We start from the raw sequence: 20,937 nt of genomic DNA, 5'->3' as shown, positions 1-20,937 counted from the left end.
TTGGTCTATCTCACAAGGCACTTTTACCGTAGCAGGCACAATAAAGGTAGGCTCAGAGGTCGCATATATAGGTGGAACATACTGCGCATGTGTGGTGGTGGGTGCCACAGGTATATGCTGAGTGTTGTTATTAATAAAAGTGACGTTATATGGTAGGGTGCGAACTTTGGTGGTGGTTGGTGGATTTTGTGGTGCTTGGACATAGTTTTGAACATAGGTGTGTGTATAGGAGGATTTGGTGGATTTACAAGGGTTACTTGTGGTATAACTTGAGTTATGGGATTTGTAGTGATAATAGTTGGTGTTTTAGTTTTTTGTCATTTTGATAAATAGAAATGATCAGGAATTGAATCTAAGGAAGGGAAGAGGGGTGGTTGTGGAAGTGTTACCATGGCCAAGTGTGCCAGCTCCTAGATCTGTTGTACTTCTTCTCTTAGTGACTCCATTTCATGTTTCATTCAAGCAATTTTGTCATTTCGGGTGTCATCCTTTCCCCCCGAGTTGTCGTCTACTACTAGAGTGTTTCCAACAAGGTCATTGGTTGCAGATATCTTCTCCTTAGATCTCAGATTGTATGGTAGCTCAACTAGTTTTAACTATCATCACAAACCAATCTCTATTCGGGGATAAAATAAAAGTAATAAAGTGAGAAAATAAAGAAAAGTAGAAGTCAGTTTTTGGGATTGTACCAATATAAGCACATAAAGCAATTAAATCACGTATTGAGACAAGAACGTTTCCTAAGATATGAAGGACCTCTCTTTGCTGGAATAAGGCATATATCGCGAGCACTTGACAAACAATCAGATTTTAACACATTCAGATCCGGAGCAAACTTTTGTTTTCATTGATAAGAATTTGTGGGTCACAAAAGGATCACATGGGATCATAGGTTCACCCTTAGGGACATAAAAAAGGTACAAGAAAGGGAAATCAACCAGCCACTTAATAATCGTCCCTGGAGTCACCTCCCGAACTTTCTTTTTCTGGATCCTCCTCAGGGTCCTCTTCAACGTCTTCCTCCTCCTTGTCATTGGTTTATTCTAGTTCATCCTCAGGATCTTCCTCTGGATCCGTTTCTGACTCAATCTGTATATATTCAATCAACTGGTCATCATCATCTGGCAGTGGCAGCAAGTGGTCGACCGACCTGGTAACTACTTGTCAGTACATGTCAGTGGTGACGAGATAATTTGGCAAGATCTCGTGATATATCTGCAGAGCTGCTACTGAATCCTCCAGTCCATTCAATCCCTCTCTGCTAAGCCTGGCCAACTCGCCCTCCTTGTTGATCCACACAAAGTGCTCCGGCATACACTATGGATTTTGTCCATTGTCATTGTGATCAAGTCTTTCAATTTATCTTGGAGCCTCCTCGCCATCAGGATTGGAATTTGTCTGTTGTAATTATATTCATAATAAGATGTCCTTGACCAGAGAGGCACGTCTTGAATGAGACCAAATTGTTTTAGAACCCTCAGAGGCACGTACAGATGAATTCCTTCCAATCCTACTAAATCGATGAAGTACTTTCCTAGGCTTTCAAGATTGCCCTGCTACTTAACCATGAAAGTTTCCAGTTTATGAATTCTCCACTCAGATGGGTCAATATATCTCGCCACTCCTCTTGACTATGAGGTGTAACCGAGTGCCTTATCCTTTTGTTATGGTTCCAGATCGTATTACTAATGCCAATAAAATAGTCAGCGGTTGCATCCCTCTAAAAGAAGTGTTCTGTGTCCCATATCTGGAGTACTAAGTTGCAGCTTTTGAAAATGTCATATCCACTTGAGCATAAATAAAGTACTTGGTTAACTCATTATTATCAAATGATGGTTGAGTCATAGTAGCTTCTTATCTCCAGCGTCGAGCATATTCTTAGAATGATTTAGAGGGCTTTTCTATAGATTCACTAAAGAGAACTTATCCGGGGTGATTTCTGTGTTAAATCTGAAGCGATTCATATAGTCTTCAGCCATGTCCTGACATTCCCTCCAATTTTTGGGGTCTTGCTAGGTATACCAAGTAAGTTGTGCTCCAGTCAGACTCCTTATAAACAACTTCATACTGAGCTTTTCATTTTTCCTACTCCGACCAACTTGTCACAGTAAGCCCTCAATTGAGCGTGTGGGTTGCATGTTCCATAAATAATGTCAAACTTTGGAGGCTTATACCCTGCGGGCATGTCAACATCGGTATGTATGCACCGGTCCTCATAATCCAGGCTCTCGATCCCTCGAGTAACCCAGAGATTTTTCTTCTGTTTTCTCAATACATGCAGCTAATCTAACACTGACTCTTCTTCCTTGTATTTTGCTTCTTTCTCCATCTCGTCCTATTGGTCTATCTCACAAGGCACTTTGACCGTAGCAGGCACAATAAAGGTAGGCTCAGAGGTCGCATATATAGGTGGAACATACTGCGCATGTGTGGTGGTGGGTGCCACAGGTATATGCTGAGTGTTGTTATTAATAAAAGTGACGCTATATGGTAGGGTGTGAACTTTGGTGGTGGTTGGTGGATTTTGTGGTGCTTGGACATAGTTTTGAACATAGGTGTGTGTATAGGAGGATTTGGTGGATTTACAAGGGTTACTTGTGGTATAACTTGAGTTATGGGATTTGTAGTGATAATAGTTGGTGTTTTAGTTTTTTGTCATTTTGATAAATAGAAATGATCAGGAATTGAATCTAAGGAAGGGAAGAGGAGTGGTTGTGGAAGTGTTACCATGGCCAAGTGTGACAGCTCCTAGATCTGTTGTACTTCTTCTCTTAGTGACTCCATTTCATGTTTCATTCAAGCAATTTTGTCATTTCGGGTGTCATCCTTTCCCCCCGAGTTGTCGTCTACTACTAGAGTGTTTCCAACAAGGTCATAGGTTGCAGATATCTTCTCCTTAGATCTCAGATTGTATGGTAGCTCAACTAGTTTTAACTATCATCACACACCAATCTCTATTCGGGGATAAAATAAAAGTAATAAAGTGAGAAAATAAAGAAAAGTAGAAGTCAGTTTTTGGGATTGTACCAATATAAGCACATAAAGCAATTAAATCACGTATTGAGACAAGAACGTTTCCTAAGCAATTAAATCCTCTTTTTCTGGATCCTCCTCAGGGTCCTCTTCAGCGTATTCCTCCTCCTTGTCATTGGTTTATTCTAGTTCATCCTCGGGATCTTCGTATGGATCCGTTTCTGACTCAATCTGTATATATTCAATCAACTGGTCATCATCATCTGGCAGTGGCAGCATGTGGTCGACCGACCTGGTAACTACTTGTCAGTACATGTCAGTGGTGAAGAGATAATGGGGCAAGATCTCGTGATATATCTGCAGAGCTGCTACTGAATCCTCCAGTCCGTTCAATCCCTCTCTGCTAAGCCTGGCAAACTCGCCCTCCTTGTTGATCCACACAAAGTGCTCAGGCGTGCACTATGGATTTTGTCCATTGTCATTGTGATCAAGTCTTTCAATTTATCTTGGAGCCTCCTCGCCATCAGGGTTGGAATTTGTCCGTTGTAATCATCTTCATAATAAGATGTCCTTGACCAGAGAGGCACGTTTTGAATGAGACCAAATTGCTTTAGAACCCTCAGAGGCACGTACAGATGAATTCCTTCCAATCCCACTAAATCGATGAAGTACTTTCCTAGGCTTTCAAGATTGCCCTGCTACTTAACCATGAAAGTTTCCAGTTTATGAATTATCCACTCAGATGTGTCAACATTTCTCGCCACTCCTCTTGACTATGCGGTGTAACCGAGTGCCTTATCCTTTTGTTATGGCTCCAGATCGTATTACTAATGTCAATAAAATAGTCAGCGGTTGCCTCCCTCTAAAAGAAGTGTTCTGTGTCCCATATCTGGAGTACCAAGTTGCAGCTTCTGAAAATGTCATATCCTCTTGAGCATGCTGACAATGCTCGAAATGCCTCTGCAGTATCATAGGAACGAGGATGATTTGCAGATTTCCTCAGAAAATTTCAAAGACCAAGGGCAGCAAGTTGATATTAATTCGCCTTTTTCTTTATAGTAAAACCAATAATCCCAACAATGCTAGAGAAAAGGTCAAGGGCGGGACACTCTCCCACCCTGCTTGATTGCACTGTAATTCTTCAAGATGCCACTCATAACTCTCTCATTGTCCAAATCTGTCAAAAGCTAGTTCAAGCTCACCCATCCATTTTTTATGTTTCTCAAGTCTTTGTTGCTTGTCTAACCTAGTGCTTGGAGGAATCCTTGTCAGGCATAACAACTGGCAGTATTGGTTTTTTCCCGACGAATGGTAACTCTGTAAAACTGGTAATCTCTTTCAGTGTTGGCGTCAACTCACAATCAACAAACTTGAAGACCACCTTAGCTGGGTCCTAAAACTCTATCAGCAATCTAGTAAGGACTTTTTCGGGTCGGATGTTGATCAAGGCGGTCAGTGATCCCATATGTGTTCTGATCTTGTTCATGTGCTCCTATCAAACTTTTCTCCACCACTGCAGCAGCTTGTGTGATGCACCTATGACTGTGTTAATCTCAGGGACGTTGCGGTCGATTTCCATTTAAAGAGGTGAAAGGTTTGGTAAGTATTTGCTCCGGAACTTTAGTGTCTTATATGGATTGGTTCGCCATTCTATAAAAGGCATGTCATTGGGTGCATGGAATGTTGACATTGATCGAGGCCAAGCCTGTACTACTACAAAGTAGCAAGAGTGGTCGAAGCAGCTTTTACCCGAGAAAGTCGGGATCGATTTCCACAATGAGCTAGATATTGGAATTGAGTTTCTATTTAAATTGGAGTTGTGTAGTTGTTTCTAATTGCACTTCTAAGCATAGTTGGTTTTGATATTACTTCTAAATTTATACTAGTAAGATGCTAAATTAAGCTAAGTTATGCGAAAAATAACTTGTTGAAAGTTGTCTAAATAGTTAAAAGGCAATAGGGACGTGACTTTCTCCTAGGTGGATACTGGACGGATTCTTGAGTCTAAGGCTAGGTTGTCATATTTGGTGATTACGATATAACCATTGCACTATACTTCTCACTCTATACCTCTCGGTAGTTTGAGTGATTTTTCCCTAATTGACTTTCTCAAGACCAATTGGGTATGATAATTTGTGCAAGCAATTGAGGTTCAAGTCGGGTATTACTATCTCTAGGTTTAACCCTTTAATTGGGGCTATCAATCTCTTGAATACGCCCCAATTCCTTGTTGGACTAATTTTCCTAGACTTAGGCTCTCTTTCTCAAGAAGAGCCCAAGTTAAATAGGCATAAACTAGTGTTTGCAATAACTAATTCAACATTAAAACCATAAATTAGTCCAAATATCAAACACCCATAAACATTCAAGCCTTAAAACACAAGACCCATCAATTACCCACACTAGGTTTAATCCACAACCCTAGCTAATGGGTCTAGCTACTCATGATTAGAGAAGAAAACAAAGAAATAGATGAAGAAAAACCCATAATATTTAATTACTAAATAAAACTTGAAGATTCAATGATGAAACTATTGTAAAATTACTCAAAATGGTAAAAGAACATTGTTCACAAGCGCAACTATTGTCTAAAATACAACTGATGACCTAAAAATGGGAAAGAAACTATTTATACTAGGCCAAAAAATTTGGACAAAAATACCCCTGCGGGGTTAGTGCGGACCGCACAAAATAGAGTGCGGCCACACTGAGGCTCTTGGTTTAAACTTCTGCTCTCTGAACATGGCCACCGCGGGCCGCATAAAATGCACCGCGGCTGTGGTGGCTTCTATTGCGGTGCACACAAAATGGACCGCGGACCGTATTGACAATGTTTCCCCAACTTGGCAACTCTCTGGACTCCAGCTTTGCGGACCGCACAAAATCGAGTGCGGCCGCATTGGTCCTGTTGCACTGTGCTTGGACTTATTCTTGGTACTTGTATATGTTTCACTCCTTTTTGAGCTGGTTTTGACGAATTGTCACCTTGTTGACCAAACCCTGCAATCAAGTACAATATGTAAGCCTTTTGGGACTATTTTGTACATATTTCTAATCAAAACTCAAGTAAGAAGGAGTGTAGAATGCATCATAGTCCCTAGTTATCAACTCCCCCAAACTTAAGCTTTTGCTTGTACTCAAGCAACAAAAATAAGACCCACCCCTTAAGAGTAAATCCAAGAAAATTCCACTGACCTAAAGTGACCTCATCTAGCATCAATTGGGACTAACAATTGCCCTCAATTAAAATGAATCATTAACAACATTCACTCTTTTAAACACCGTGGATTTAGTGCGACACAAGAGCATCAAGTTTTGACTCAACACATCAAAGAAACTCTTTCTATTTCTTTGGTCATTGTGGAACCCAAACTCACACATCCTCAACTCTCTCTAAGAAAACCTCACCTTTAGGATTGTAGCACTCAGAACGAGGTTAATGGAAATGCACTCATCTCTCTCAAAGAAAAGTCACAAGTCCGGCTCTAAGCACCATATGCTTGCCCCTTATGTGAGTCACTACTAATATAAGCTTCATTCAACTCAAGATCATATAGGGCTTTTGTGGCGACATGGTGAAGGCTTTTGGTTTAGGGTAGGAAATGTTTGGTCTAAGTAGGTTCCATCTTCCCTTTAGCACTTCTTTTGCTTCATTTTGGCACATATTCACTTGACTTTTTAAGGCATTTCACTTCTTTCTAAGGGGTTAAAAAGACACACTGTCACTCTTTCTTGTTCATTTCAAATCTTTTCTCCTTTTTCAACTTTCCACACCTTTCATTTATTACTCTTATTGAATCCCTTTATTCTTTTCTACATTGAACATTCTTTTTGTCTTTTTGGTTTTCTTTTGTTTTTCATTGTCTTTCCTTTTCTTCATTTTGTACCTTTTACCAATTTGTTGCAATCCTCGTCTCTCCCCCCAAACATATGATTTTGTCATGTGCTAAAGAAAGATTGGGTGCCAAGAGAGGGTATTTTTAGAATGGGTAAAGGCTTGTATCGTGGTTCTTGAAAGTAAAAGGTCTATGGCTCAAAAGGGTTGAATAGGGATTTTATCATTGGTAGGCTATGGAAGTGTTCAAGATATCATGCGGATCAAGGGGAGCCTATAATCACGTCTCAAGTCAAATTACACTTAGGATTTTGCCTAGGAAAATATTCAGGGCAAGTTCTAGACCAATGGCTCGGGACTTGGACTTGCAATTTAAATTCTCACCACACAAGCTATGGGATTGCTAAAGACACAGAGTCGGGGGGCCCACAAAAACCTTAGCTACGATTTGAGCAACACAGTGGTCCCAAAAAACCACTTGATGATTATCGTCCAACACAAGAGTCTCAAGGTCACAACTTTCACCATCCTATATACAACGATTTGTTTTTGACCATAGGATCAAAGGCAAATGCGTTAGGCCCAAGTGAAGCTTTGCTTGAGGCAACCGTACCAACTAACTACTAAAAAGCAAAAAGAAAAGCAGACTCAAACCCTTAAGAAGGTTATCATGTCATCCATCATCGGGAAGAGCCACTTGGTTCACACAAATTCCACCTTTGGAAAGAACTGTGGCATTAAGAAAACCAAAGGCTTATTGCAAAAACTCAAAACAAGAAGCTACGAACATAAAATAAGAAGCTAAGAAAGGAAAAATGCGGAAAGTAAAATGAATATGTACAAGAGGGGATTTATATACAATAGGGAGAATGAATATATACATAAGAACGTAAATTTAAATACAGACCCAAAGTAAGTAAAAAAAGTATGAAAAGAGCAATGAAATGCTAAAATTATATACATACCAAAGATAAAAAAGAAAGAAAGCATAAAATACTGTCACATATATAGTTATCCAAATATCCAAATAGGGCTACCCCCTCAAATGAAAGCTGGCATTGTCCTCAATGACAACTAACGAAAATAAGCACAAAAATAGAGAAGAGAGGAAAGAGAAACTCCCTATGGGCCCTCTGTCTGCATCGAATCCTGAGTCTGGGTCCCTGGGTCATCTGTCTGATCGGGAACCTGTGACAGGCTCTGTGTGATCTGTGGCTCTGCTAGGACCTGGGCCTGGACCTGGACTGAGTCCTGGGGATGGCTGGAGGAACCTCCCTGCGGGTCCTTCAACTGTATAACTACATCGTCCGAATGGGGAATCGCCCTTTTCCTCTTGGGAGGCCTCTCTGACTCCTACTCTGGTGGGGCTGGGCTACAGGCACCGGGTCATGCAACAATAGGTCTAGAGGCAAGTGATCTGCCTTCAGTATATCTACCTCTACCCGTAGCTCCTTCACCGACTCCTTTGAAGCTTGAGTCTTTCTCATTTTGTTCGCCTCCATAGCAAGTTCCTTTAGTGCCTTTCCATGTGAATCAACAGCGTCCATAATCAATTTCTGGTTCTCTAGAAGCTTCTTCTGGTTGTCCAGAAGCTCCTTGAGAGTGTCCTCAGTGGACTGTGGGACCTGTGGAGGAGGAGGTGTTGACTGGGCTGCCATCGTAGTAAATAGTACAGACAGCTTAGAAGTAGTTGTCTATATCCAGTTGTTGATGCTGGTGATGGCCTGGCTCAGGCGGTGGGCAGTCAATGGGTATGTAGTGAATGAGGGTGTCTCTAGAGCTGTAGAAGTGGATAGACCTGGGGCCATGTCTGCTGAGGTGGAAGGAGGATGAGTAGGAGCCACTACCACTACTGGCTTTTCAGACTGGCCATTTGAAGCAGTGGCTTTGCCCTTTAAGTGCTTGCCCTAAGGGTTGTCATCACCCTGTAGGCTATACCATGAGAACGGTGCCTTCGCCTTCACTTTCATATCAAACTTCCGCTTCTCCACATCTAAGTCCTCTAGGTACATGGTCAGGATGTTGGGGAATGGATAAGATCTGTCACCTTCGTTCACCATCCGTGTAATTACACTGGACATCACATTCCCGATGTTAATCGGGTACCCCGCCATGATGGATGCTACCAATATAGCCCGGTGAATAGGGAGTGAGTTGTCATGAGTAGTGGAGTCTAGCCTGCTACACACAAATGTTTCCTACCCTTTAGCCTCAAAGTTCAATATCCTTCTAAGAATATTCACTCCCGCAGTCAACCAATCAGAGGTGGTACCTGGGATCGCCAGGTACTCTGCCAACCAAGGACGAGCTTCCTCACCCAATGCTATCTTCTCCAAATATAGTGACTCATCCTCCTCTGGGAAGCCCAGGTAACCATTTATGGTCTTGCCATCAAATTTCACCTTCAAGTTCCGCACTTTGGTGACTATGGTGCCCTTTTTGATGTGGGCCACATTTATGTAGAACTCCTTCACCAAGTGCTCATTGGCCTCCTCCACATGGCCTACGAAATAGTCTCATCCGGCTCTCTCTATGAACTGCCTCAACACATTGGGTTTGTGTGGAAAAAGGTCTTGGGTGATGAATTTATGCTCAAGTATTAATTTTCTCTCGGACCACCACTCTCTAAACTTGTGGTAGGCAACCTCACTCACAAACCGGTCCTGCCATGCCTCCGAATTTCTAGTCCTCTCTACCCTACCTACTTGGGGCTCACCCCCTTCTACTTCTTCCCCTTCTTCTGCTATGGGTCCCTCTCCGGATAGTGAAGCTGTAAGAGAGGAGGAATATTCATTTCCACTGCTGGCAGCTGAGCCCTCAAACGACTCAAAAGATATACGCATTGAAGCTTGGGCAGTGGGAGAGCCTGGAGGTGTATACCTTAACATGTTCCTCTTCAGCCAGTCAGGAACATACCCTGGCATGAAGTCTGATGATGCCTCCCAGGAAGGCTCATACTTACTCCCTGATTGGTCAATAGCTCTATCTGCAGCTGTTATGAGCCTTCTGGTGTTTTTGATGTTTTGTCGGGCTTGCGGGGTTGATCTTATCATTCCTTGTCCCCTACCCCGGGAGGAATATCCTCTTCCTGATTGCTTACCACCTTTGTCTCGTGATTTCACCATTGTCTGCAAGCAACATTCAGTTTTGCTTTGTTAGTATCAATAGAATCAATGAAGTTCACAATTGCAGGAAAACTATTGCAGACAGTCAAAAGTTGCAGACCGCGGACTGCACAAAATGAGGTGCGGTCCATAAAAAGGCTATTGAAGACTGCACAAAATCCATTGCGGTCTACACAAAGGTGGGGTTCAGACTACCCACTCTCTGAATCTATGCACCGCGGACCACACAAAATGCATTGCGGTCCGCATTGAGATACCGCGGACTGCACAAAATCCATTGTGGTCGCGATCCTCAAATGTCAGCATTCAGAACATAGTCCACTACGATCTGCACAAATAGCACCGCGGACCACACAGAGGAACCGCGAACCGTGCAAATTGCATCGCGTTCCGCACTGAGTGCTCAGCAGCAATACCAACCTAGGGTTCATGTTTTTCAAATTTTTAGTCCAAATATTTTCCTATTAATGATTCCCTAGGTGTTGCCTAAGTGTTTTAACTAATTAGTCCTAATTAAAATGGGATTTAACTATCCTATGCTACAGGATTGAAAGAAAAATGGGAAGAGAAGGAAGAAGGAACTAAGAAAAACAAAAATTCAAAGAAAATAACAAAATTAAACAACTGAGAAGGAGTTAAAGTTACCGGAAATGAGATGCACTGATGATTAATGTACCTTAGAAGCTAATTTCGTGCAATTAGAGAGATTAATAATACTTTTTTAAGCTTTGAGGGTAAAAAGATCGAATAGTTTTAAATGAGGGTCTCAGGTCCTATTTATAGAAAAAGGACCCGGGGCCCATCTCACCTACCCACCGCGGACTGCACAAAATGGCACCACGGTCTACGGTGCTCAAAACCATGCAGCACTGAGAAATTGACCACTGTGGACCGTAGGAAATCCCGTGTGGCCGCAGTGGACCACCGCGGACCGTAAAAAATGCAATGCAGCCACGGTGGAAAACTTCAGAGACTCTCTACTTTTGTCAAATCACTCTGTGGTCTACATTGATTTCTTGCCCCCGCACAAAGGCCTTTGCGGCCGCACAAAATGAAGTGTGGTCCGCATTGTAAACTTCAGAGAGTGATCAATTTCAACTTGGTCCCGCACTGCATCAATCCAATCCTACAGCATCTCATAACCAGTCAGTCCAAAAATAAATCCTACACTATAAAGAAAATCAAAGAAAAACAAAAATAAAGACAAATGGGTTGCCTCCCAAGAAGCGCCTGATTTAATGTTGTGGCACGGCGTAGGTTACCATCAAATCACTTTAGATGAAGAATTGCCACCACGTGGCTGTCATCAATCTTTCCCAGGTTATGCTTGACCCTGTGCCCGTTTACTCTGAATACCTCCCCATTTTTTTCTTTCAAGTCAAGTGCACCAAACGGAGTCACAAACACCACTTCAAAAGGTCCACTCCATTTTGACTTAAGCTTTTCCGGAAACAGACGTAACCGAGAGTTGAACAAGAGAACCAAATCACCCACTTTTAACTCCTTGCCATGAGCATATTATCATGAAGGTACTTCATTTTGTCCTTGTACAAGGACGAACTGGAGTAGGCATGGTATCGAAATTCATCAAGTTCATTAAGCTGCTCCGCACGAAGATTTTCTTCCACATCCCATTCAAGATTAGTTTCCTAAAAGCCCACATGGCCTTGTTCTCTAACTCAACCGGTAGATGGCAAGCTTTCCCAAACACCAACCGATACGGAGACATACCAATCGGAGTCTTGTAAGCAGTCCTATAATCCCATAGAGCATCATCCAACTTCTTTGACCAATTGGTCCTATTTGTATTGACCGTCTTTAACTATATACTCTTGATTTCCCTGTTTGAGACTTCAACTGTGCCACTATCTTTAGGATGATAAGGGGTAGAAATATTTTTGTTGACACCATACTTTTCAAGCAAAGTGTCAAAAGCCCTATTACAAAAATGAGACCCCCCCCCCCATCACTTATGATTTCACGAGTAGTGCCAAACCTTGTAAAAATGCTTTTCTTGAGAAACACAACACTTTGGGTCTCATTGTTGGGTAAAGCCACGGCTTAAACCCACTTTGAAACATAGTCAACCGCCACAAGAATGTATGTGTTCCCATACGAGCTAACAGATGGGCCCATAAAATCAATGCCCCATACATCAAAAATATCAACTTCAAGATTGGTATTGAGAGGCATCTCATCTTTCTTCGAAATTCCACCCGCTCTTTGACATTCGTCACACCTCTTCGTAAGTTCACTTGCATCTTTGTACAAAGTTGGCCAATAAAACCCACAACTAAGAACTTTGGAAGCCGTCCTCACCCCGCCATGATGGCCACCATGGAGAGGAATGAGAAGCCTCCGAGTTACTCAATTGCTCTTCCTTCGGGACATACCTTCGGATCACACCATCCGTGCAAATCTTGAACAAGTATGGGTCATCCCAATAGAAATCCAAACTATCCCGTTGGAGCTTCTTCCTTTGGTTAGAATAGATCTCACACGGGATTGTACCAGTCACAAGGAAATTAGCAACGTCTGCAAACCATGGCATACCATTTACCGACACTGAAAGGAGTTATTCGTCAGGAAATGAATCATTGATCTCTAGGCCATCATGAGGCCTCCCCTCCTCCTCCAAGCGGGACAAGTGGTTCGTCAATTGGTTTTCACTACCCTTCCGGTCCGCAATCTCCAAATCAAATTCTTGAAGTAACAAGACCCATTGCATCAATCTAGATTTGGAATCCTTCTTCGTCATCAAGTACCAGAGTGAGGCATGATCGGTATGGACTATGACCTTGCACCCATAAGATACAGCCGAAAGTTCTCCATGGCGAACACAATAGCCAAAAGTTCTTTCTCGGTCACCGTGTAGTTCACTTGAGCATCATTCATTGTCTTGCTCGCATAGTACACCGGATGAAACATTTGTTCACTCTTTGACCCAAAACCTCCCTAACCGTAACATCGTTTGCATCACACATGAGCTCAAAGGGCAAGCTCCAATTAGGTGCGGTAATGATAGGAGTGGTGGTCAACTTGTGCTTGAGAAGTTCAAAGGCTTGCATACATCTCACATAGAATGCAAACTTGGCATATTTTTCCAATAATTTTCATAAGGGGTTGACTACCTTCGAAAGTCTTTGATAAATCTCCGGTAGAACCCCGCATGCCCAAGAAAACTTCTAACTCCCTTGATAGAGGTAGGGGAGGGAGTCTTGAAATCACATAAATTTTTGCTTTGTACACCTCGATACCATGCTTCGAAATTTTATGCCCAAGGATTTTGCCCTCTTCCACCATGAAGTGGCATTTCTCCCAATTGAGAAAAAGATTGGTTTTTTCACAACGGGCCAACACTCTATCAAGGTTTTTCAAACACTCATCAAATGAATCACCCACAACATTAAAGTCGTCCATGAACACCTCCAAAATGTTTTCTACCATATCAATGAAAATGGCCATCATACACCGCTGAAATGTAGCCGGTGCATTACACAACCCAAAAGTCATATGAGAAAAGGAAAAGGTGCCATATGGACAAGTGATTGTGGTCTTCTCCTGATCTTCCGAAGCAATCAAGATTTGGTTGTATCCAGAATACCCATCCAAGAAACAGTATAAGGCACGCCCAGCAAGTCGGTCTAACATCTGATCAAGAAAAGGCAATGGAAAGTGATCTTTACAGGTCACTTTATTCAACTTGCGGTAGTTTATGCATACCCTCCAACCGGTAATGATTCTAGTAGGAATCAACTCATTTTGTGAATTTGCAACCACGACCATGCCACCCTTCTTCGGTACACATTGCACCGGCGAAGTCCAAGAGCTATGAGAAATGGGGTACACACCCCCGGCATCCAACCACTTGATCATCTCCTTTTTCACAACTTCTTGCAATGCCTCGTTCAACCTCCTTTGATGTTCTAAGGATGTCTTTGCATCATCTTCCAAAATAATCTTGTGCATACAGAATGCGGGGCCCAAATATCAGCTAAAGTTCATCCAATTGCCTTTTTCCGCTCTTGAAGCACCGCCAAAGTGGCATCAACCTGCATGTTAGTAAGACAAGAGGAAAGAATAACTGGCAAAGTTGAACTAGGGCCTAAGAACTCATACCTGAGGTGTGAAGGCAACGACTTCAACTCCAATACCGGAGGTTCCTCAATTAAAGGTTTTGTTGGTGGAGTCTTCCTATTCTCAAGGTCCAAAGAAAATTTCCTAGGCTCATAAGAGTAAGAGCCCATCCCAAGCAAAGCATTCACACACTCCACTCGACCTTCATCATCATTGACATCAAGATTCAAAAATACTGCCTCTAGAGGGTCCTCCACATTGATCATTGCACTGGTACCATCAACTATCATTGTCTTGACAAGGTCCATAAAAGAGCACACCTTAGAACTGTTGGGCTATTTCATTAACTTGCACACATGAAAGACCACTTTCTTATCACCCACCCGGAAGGTAAGTTCCCTTGCTTCCACATCAACTAAGGCCTTCTCGGTAGCAAGGAAAGGCCTTCTCAATAGCATAGCCCGACATTTGTTCAAGAGCCTCTACCAAAGGCACATTAATGGATAAGCTCTTCATCATATCAATAAACTTTTTAAACTGATTCTCATTTTTCTGCTTCGCGAGCCTTTGAGGATAAGGTGGAGGTGGCCTTGGCAAAAGAGCCTTGGCTTTAGGCAAAACTGGCTCCGACATGTCTATTACGTGTTTCCTAGACGGGTTCACGTCATTCTGAGTTTCCACCTCAGCATCTTGAATATCAATCCTCACTTATTCATTCATATTCTCATCAATCACATTTTCAACCCCCAAAGGAACTTTATCTTCTTGCAACTCAACTTCATCACTCTAAATTTGCTTTTGTATGGAGGCATTCATATCACTGCCTCGTCCACTCCTTGTAGTTACCACCATAATATGATTGTTTCCACCCTCCGAGTTTACTAGCATATCACTTGGTAGGGCCTCCTTAGGGCTAGTATTCAAGGATTGTGAGATTCGGCCTAATTGCACCTCCAAATTTCTAATTGAAGTATTGTAGGAAGACAACTGAGCATCAGAATCTGCATTCTTTTTCATCATATGTTCAAACATCATTTCAATTCTCCCTGTATCATTGTTGGAAGAACTAGGACCTTGGGATGGAAATGGGGGCGGATTGTTCGGTTGTTGATACATTGGGGGACTTTGAAAGACTTGTCCCCGGTTTCCTTGATTGCTATTGTTCCAACCTCCCTGATTGTTCTAATTATTGTTCTCATTGCCCCAATTGGAATTTTTGTTGTTGTTCCCCCAATTAGCATTGCCTTGTTGTTGTTGGTTGACCAAATTGCCTTGGGGTCTCCATTGTTGTTGGTTGGACGAATTGCCCATTTGGCCTTGATAGTTGTTCACGTATTGCACCTTTTTATTCTGCCCATCATAACCAGCATCTTGGAATTCACCACAATCATTATCAAATTGATCTGAACTCTCTTGGTTTTGTTGACCTCTTTGTCTTCTTTTGTTCACTAGCATGTTGACACCCTCCATAGCATTCACTTGGCGAGGATTTTGAACTTGTTGCAATTGTGCCTTTGCTAGCGGGTTCATTGTTGTTGTCAGTTCTGTTATAGCCTGCCCATGGTCATGTAGATCTTTATGCAAATGAGTGATTGTAGGGTCACCCTGGGGCACATTGGCTCTACTTTGCCAAGCGGAGGAAGTGTCAGCCATCTCGTCAAGAATGTCACAAGCCTCATCATAAGACAGTTTCATGAAGTTGCCCCTAGCAAGTTGGTTTACTATGCACTGGTTTGTTGTGTTATACCCCGGTAGAAAGTCTGTTGGATCATCACTTCAGTCATATCATTGGTTGGGCATTCTTTGACCATTGTTCTATATCGCTCCCAAATCTCATGTAATGGTTCGGTGGGCTCCTTCTTGAAAGCCAAGATCTCATCTCTCAATGCTGCCATATGCCCCGGTGAGAAAAACTTTGCAATGAACTTGTCCGTCAACTTATCCCAAGTAGTGATGGAATGGTTGGGAAGTAACTCAAGACAATCCAATGTCTTCCCTCAAATTGAAAATGGGAAGAGTCTCAACTGAAGTGCATCCTCAGACACATTAGTTTGCTTGCTCCACCAATAGGTATCCACAAAACACTTGAGATGTTTGTAAGCATTTTGATTGGCAGCGCCCGTGAAATACCCATGCTGCTCTAGCAATGTCCGCATCACATTGGTAATTTTAAAATTGCCCGCCCGGATCTGGGGTGGAACAATTGCACTTGCATAGCCTTGGTTTGGAAGCACTCGAGGAGCCACTCTTGGAGGTGGCGGAGGAGGGTCTGGAATATTGTCATTGGCATTGGCCTGGTGGCCTCTATGTTTTCCTTGAGGTACAAGAGGTGCCTCATCATCTTCGACATCATCTACCTCCTCCCCCGCAACCACATTTCCAAGAGGGTCATTGATGTTTGCTGTCATTTTATACCTGAAGTTATGACACACACAAATTAGTAACACAGAAGGAAAGAAGAACAACACACTAAACTACTTAGATAGATAGCCAAAACCGTTAGCTCCCCGGCAACAGCGCCAAAAAGTGATCGAGGACAACCCTGTACTACTACAAAGTAGCAAGAGTGGTCGAAACAACTTTTACCCGAGAAGGTCGGGACCAATTTCCACATGGAGCTAGAGATTTGAATTAAGTTTCTATCTAAATTGGAGTTGAGATTCTATCTAAATTGAGCTAGAGATTGGAATTGAGTTGTTCCTAATTGCATTTCTAAACATAGTTGGTTTTGATATTACTTCTAAATTTATACTAGTAGGATGCTAAATTAAGCTAAGTTAAGCTAATACTAACTTGTTTAAGGTTGTCTAAATAGTTAAAAGGCACTAGGGAAGTGACTTTTTCCTAGGTAGATATTTGACGGGTTCTTGAGTTTAAGGATAGGTTGCCATATTTGGGGATTACGATATAACCATTGCACTATACTTCTCACTCTATACCTCTCGGTAGTTTAAGTAATTTTTCCCTAATTTACTTTCTCAAGACCAATTGGGTATGATAATTGTGCAAGCAATTGAGGTTCAAGTCGGGTATTACTATATCTAGGTTTAACCCTTTAATTGGGGCTATCAATCTCTTTCGCCCCAATTCCTTGTTGGACTAATTTTCCTAGACTTAGACTCTCTTTCTCAAGAAGATCCCAAGTCAAATAGGCATAAGCTAGTGTGTTGAAACAACTAATTCAACATTAAAACCATAAATTAGTCGAAATATCAAACACCCATAGACATTCAAGCCTTAAAACACAAGACCCATCAATTACCCACACTAGGGTTGAGCCACCACCGAAGCTAATGGGTCTAGCTACTCATGATTAGAAAGGAAAATAAATAAATAGATAAAGAAAACCCCATAATATTTAATTACTAACTAAAACTTGAAGATTCAATGATGAAACTATTGTAAAATTACTCAAAATGGTAAAAGAACAGTGTTCACGAGCGCAGCTGCTGTCTAAAATACAACTGATGACCTAAAAATGGGAAAAGAAACTATTTATACTAGGCCAAAAATTCTGGACAAAAATACCTCTGCGGGGTTAGTGCGGACCGCACAAAACCGAATTCGACCGCACTGAGGCTCTTGGTTGAAACTTCTGCTCTCTAAACTTGGCCACCGCGGGCCGCACAAAATGCACCCCGACCGCGGTGGCTTCTGTTGTGGTCCGCACAAAATAGACCGCGTACCGCATTGACAATGTTTCCCCAACTTGGCAACTCTCTGAACTCCAGTTTTGCGGACCACACAAAATTGAGTGCAGCCGCATTGGTCCTGTTGCACTGTGCTTGGACTTGTTCTTGGTACGTGTGCATGTTTCACTCCTTTTTGAGCTGGTTTTGACGAATTGTCACTTTGTTGACCAAACCCTACAATCAAGTACAATATGTAAGCCTTTTGGGACTATTTTGTACACATTTCTAATCAAAACTCAAGTAATAAGGAGTGTAGAATGCATCATAATCCCTAGTTATCAGACATTAAGGTGAATTTTCTAACCGTGAGTCAATACCAAGGACTGAATCACCTAATGTTTATACAACATGGCCTAATGTTTTCCAGAGTAGAGTGTTTCTGAATTTTGGAGTTGGACTGAATAACTGCGAGATGTTATGTTAGTTGACCTGACAAAGCCGTTTTCTGAAACTAAAAAGTTTTGAAAGAAGGTTCGGAGGAGTGTAAAAGACAACGCTCACGTGTCATTTGTCTGTGATTGTGTATGGACAAGACTCGATAAGAAAAATATGATAACAGTTTATAAATCAGTAACAAATAATTATGATAAAGTAGCAATGAACAGGTAAGCATGTTGAAAAGCATAAGCAAGTAAGATGTATTTGCAAGTTAAGCATAATTAAAGCAGAATATAACAAACATCCCCAAAGTTCATGTCTAGTCTAAATAAGCTAAGGTCAGAACCTACGTGTGAAAAGTCCGCAATAGAGTCACCATGTTATTGCACCTTATTTTTTGCTAGTCAAAGTAAAATACAATTAATAGTTATCTGAAGTTGATAAAGAGAGTCACCACCTAATATATTAAGGTATATTGTGGTACCTATGGGTTTAGAAGATTAATATCCTAATAGTCTGCTAACTGGTGAGATTTGAGTAAGGGTTCTAGTTACTTTAAGTGAAAGGAGTTAGGCACCCCTCATGTGGTAGCTCCTTAGGTTTAGGCTAGGTTTGGGAAAGAAAATTCTATATTCTGCTTAGTCGGGTGGTCAAAAATCTAAAAAATGTTCTAGTTCTCAAGTTCACTATTTAAGAAAAGGGTCGTGTATGTACTTTGAAAAGAAGTTCATAAGTTTTTGGATTTTTGTACCAAAATCATCATTGTAATGTATATATGTGTGTTAAGCTCAAAATGAGATATGCTTTAAAATCTTGTAAAGAATCCTTGTTGGAAAGATAGTTAAGTATGTGCATTAGAAAGGTAATTATTTGTATGAAACTTAGTAAGGTAAATGACTTATTTAAAATACACCTTAAGTTGGAATATTTTACTCAAAATTCAATTAGAAGAACCTTGCATTTTGAATCCTGTTGAGGTCTACCCGTTTATAAATATTGCCGGTATTTGACCTTTTTTTATCTTTTATGAAACAACTTTGAAATCATTCTTTTTCGCAGTTCTGATTTTTCAAAGAGAAATCGTGTTGCTTTGAAATCTGCCAAAATCCAAACTCATTGAAAATTGTTAATGATAACAAGATAAAACATTTCATTATCGAAAAAGGTGAGTTTGGGAATTAATTAGGTCAAACATTAATAGGTCTAGAGTTAGCAATATTTTAACTTGATTTTATCTATGGGCCTTGGTTTACCTACTTCCCTAAAGAAAAAATTAAAATGTCAAAGATATCCAATAATGAAGTTAGTCGTTCATGTATACAAAATAACAAATAACAATGAACAGAATTAAAATAAAGGAGAGAGAGGTTGGACTCTTGGTGGTAGAACAACAGATAATCAGGCCCAGCAAGATTCACATAAGCAGCGGGCTCAACAGGCAGGAAAGCAAAGAATGCGGCCCAAGTATGGAACTTGGGCTTGAATTCCAAAGGAACTCATCAGGACTAGATCATATATGCACAAAACGAACATGGGAAATAATTAGTGAAATTAATAAAAGATAAAATTATAGCAGGGAACAATAATAAGAGGGGGGACCAGGGATTCAGTGAGACTAATTTTACTTGTATTAATCCGATGAGATTAAAAAGAATTAATGATCAAGGGCTTAGGATAAGATCTTATTCATGGATAAATTTTTCCTATGAGCCCCTGGCACTTTAGAGTTCACAAGGGTCTCAAGGACCCCGAGCAGTGCTTGTGTCAGGGAGGGGAACCTTAGCCACAATCCAGGTTACACCTACATACCCTTAGCCACTCCTTCTCAAATATTTAGACACAAGTTAATTCTCAACTTAGCAATTCTCGGCATTGTCAAAAATAAACACAAGGTTCATGGTAATCTTCTCAATAGCTCAGATACACAGAAGTCCAATACACTAATATAAACATCTATTGAAGATGTTGCATTATTATCAAAATACCAAGTCATGAGCAATTCAAAACCAACAAAAATACTGACCCCAGAATCCCTTGAAATAACACTAACACAAGGGTAAATCATAGCAAATGGACTGATAGAGTCTAGTAACAATTCTTAACATGTGTCAGAACACTTAGAAGGATCATTATTAAGATGCAGCAAGTTAATTGCACATTATTAGTAGATAAGCATTATTTCTAATCAATCCAGGTTTCAGAGGGGTTTAGTTAAGTGATTCAAGCATTAGTAGATGAAAGAGAAAGGCAAATGCATTAGTTTCATCAGTTCTACTGAAGATTTAACATTTCAGGACCCCTGAATAAGTCCATAATGCTTAGAGAAAGCAAATAGACATTTCAGATCAGTCCAGGACTAACATATACATAGTTGAAACCTTTTTTCACTAAACACCTATACTAACATGATATCTTGTGGTAACAGTGGGTAGTTTAGTAGGTTTTCAGGTTGTTAGAGCAAATTAACACTCTGTTTAATGATCAGGTTCATCTATACATAGTTATATCAAATAGACATGGAGCAACAAGTAGAGAGGTTTATCCTTAGTTGATTAAAGAAGGATAAACTGGCTATAATCAGTTCATTTAAACAGGTAATTGAGTTTATTAATAAGTTATATCAACAAAATCTGATTCATGACCTTCACACATCAATTATTAATCTTATTCTACTAGGATAACATGACAGCATAACTAAGTCTTAGTATGAGAAATAGGAGCAAGTCCCTTGATGAGGGTCATTCATTTGAGTGCAATATGACAATATGGGTGGATCGGAATTACACATGGCTACGGGTATAGATCTTGGCAAGCAACACAGTGATCCTAGCACACAATTTTCTCAAGCTAAGAACAT

Source organism: Nicotiana tabacum, chromosome 1 (genome assembly GCF_000715075.1).
Source record: "Nicotiana tabacum cultivar K326 chromosome 1, ASM71507v2, whole genome shotgun sequence".
NCBI lineage: Eukaryota > Viridiplantae > Streptophyta > Magnoliopsida > Solanales > Solanaceae > Nicotiana > Nicotiana tabacum.
The sequence above is the reverse complement of the archived record's forward strand: the minus strand, read 5'-3'. Positions refer to the sequence as shown.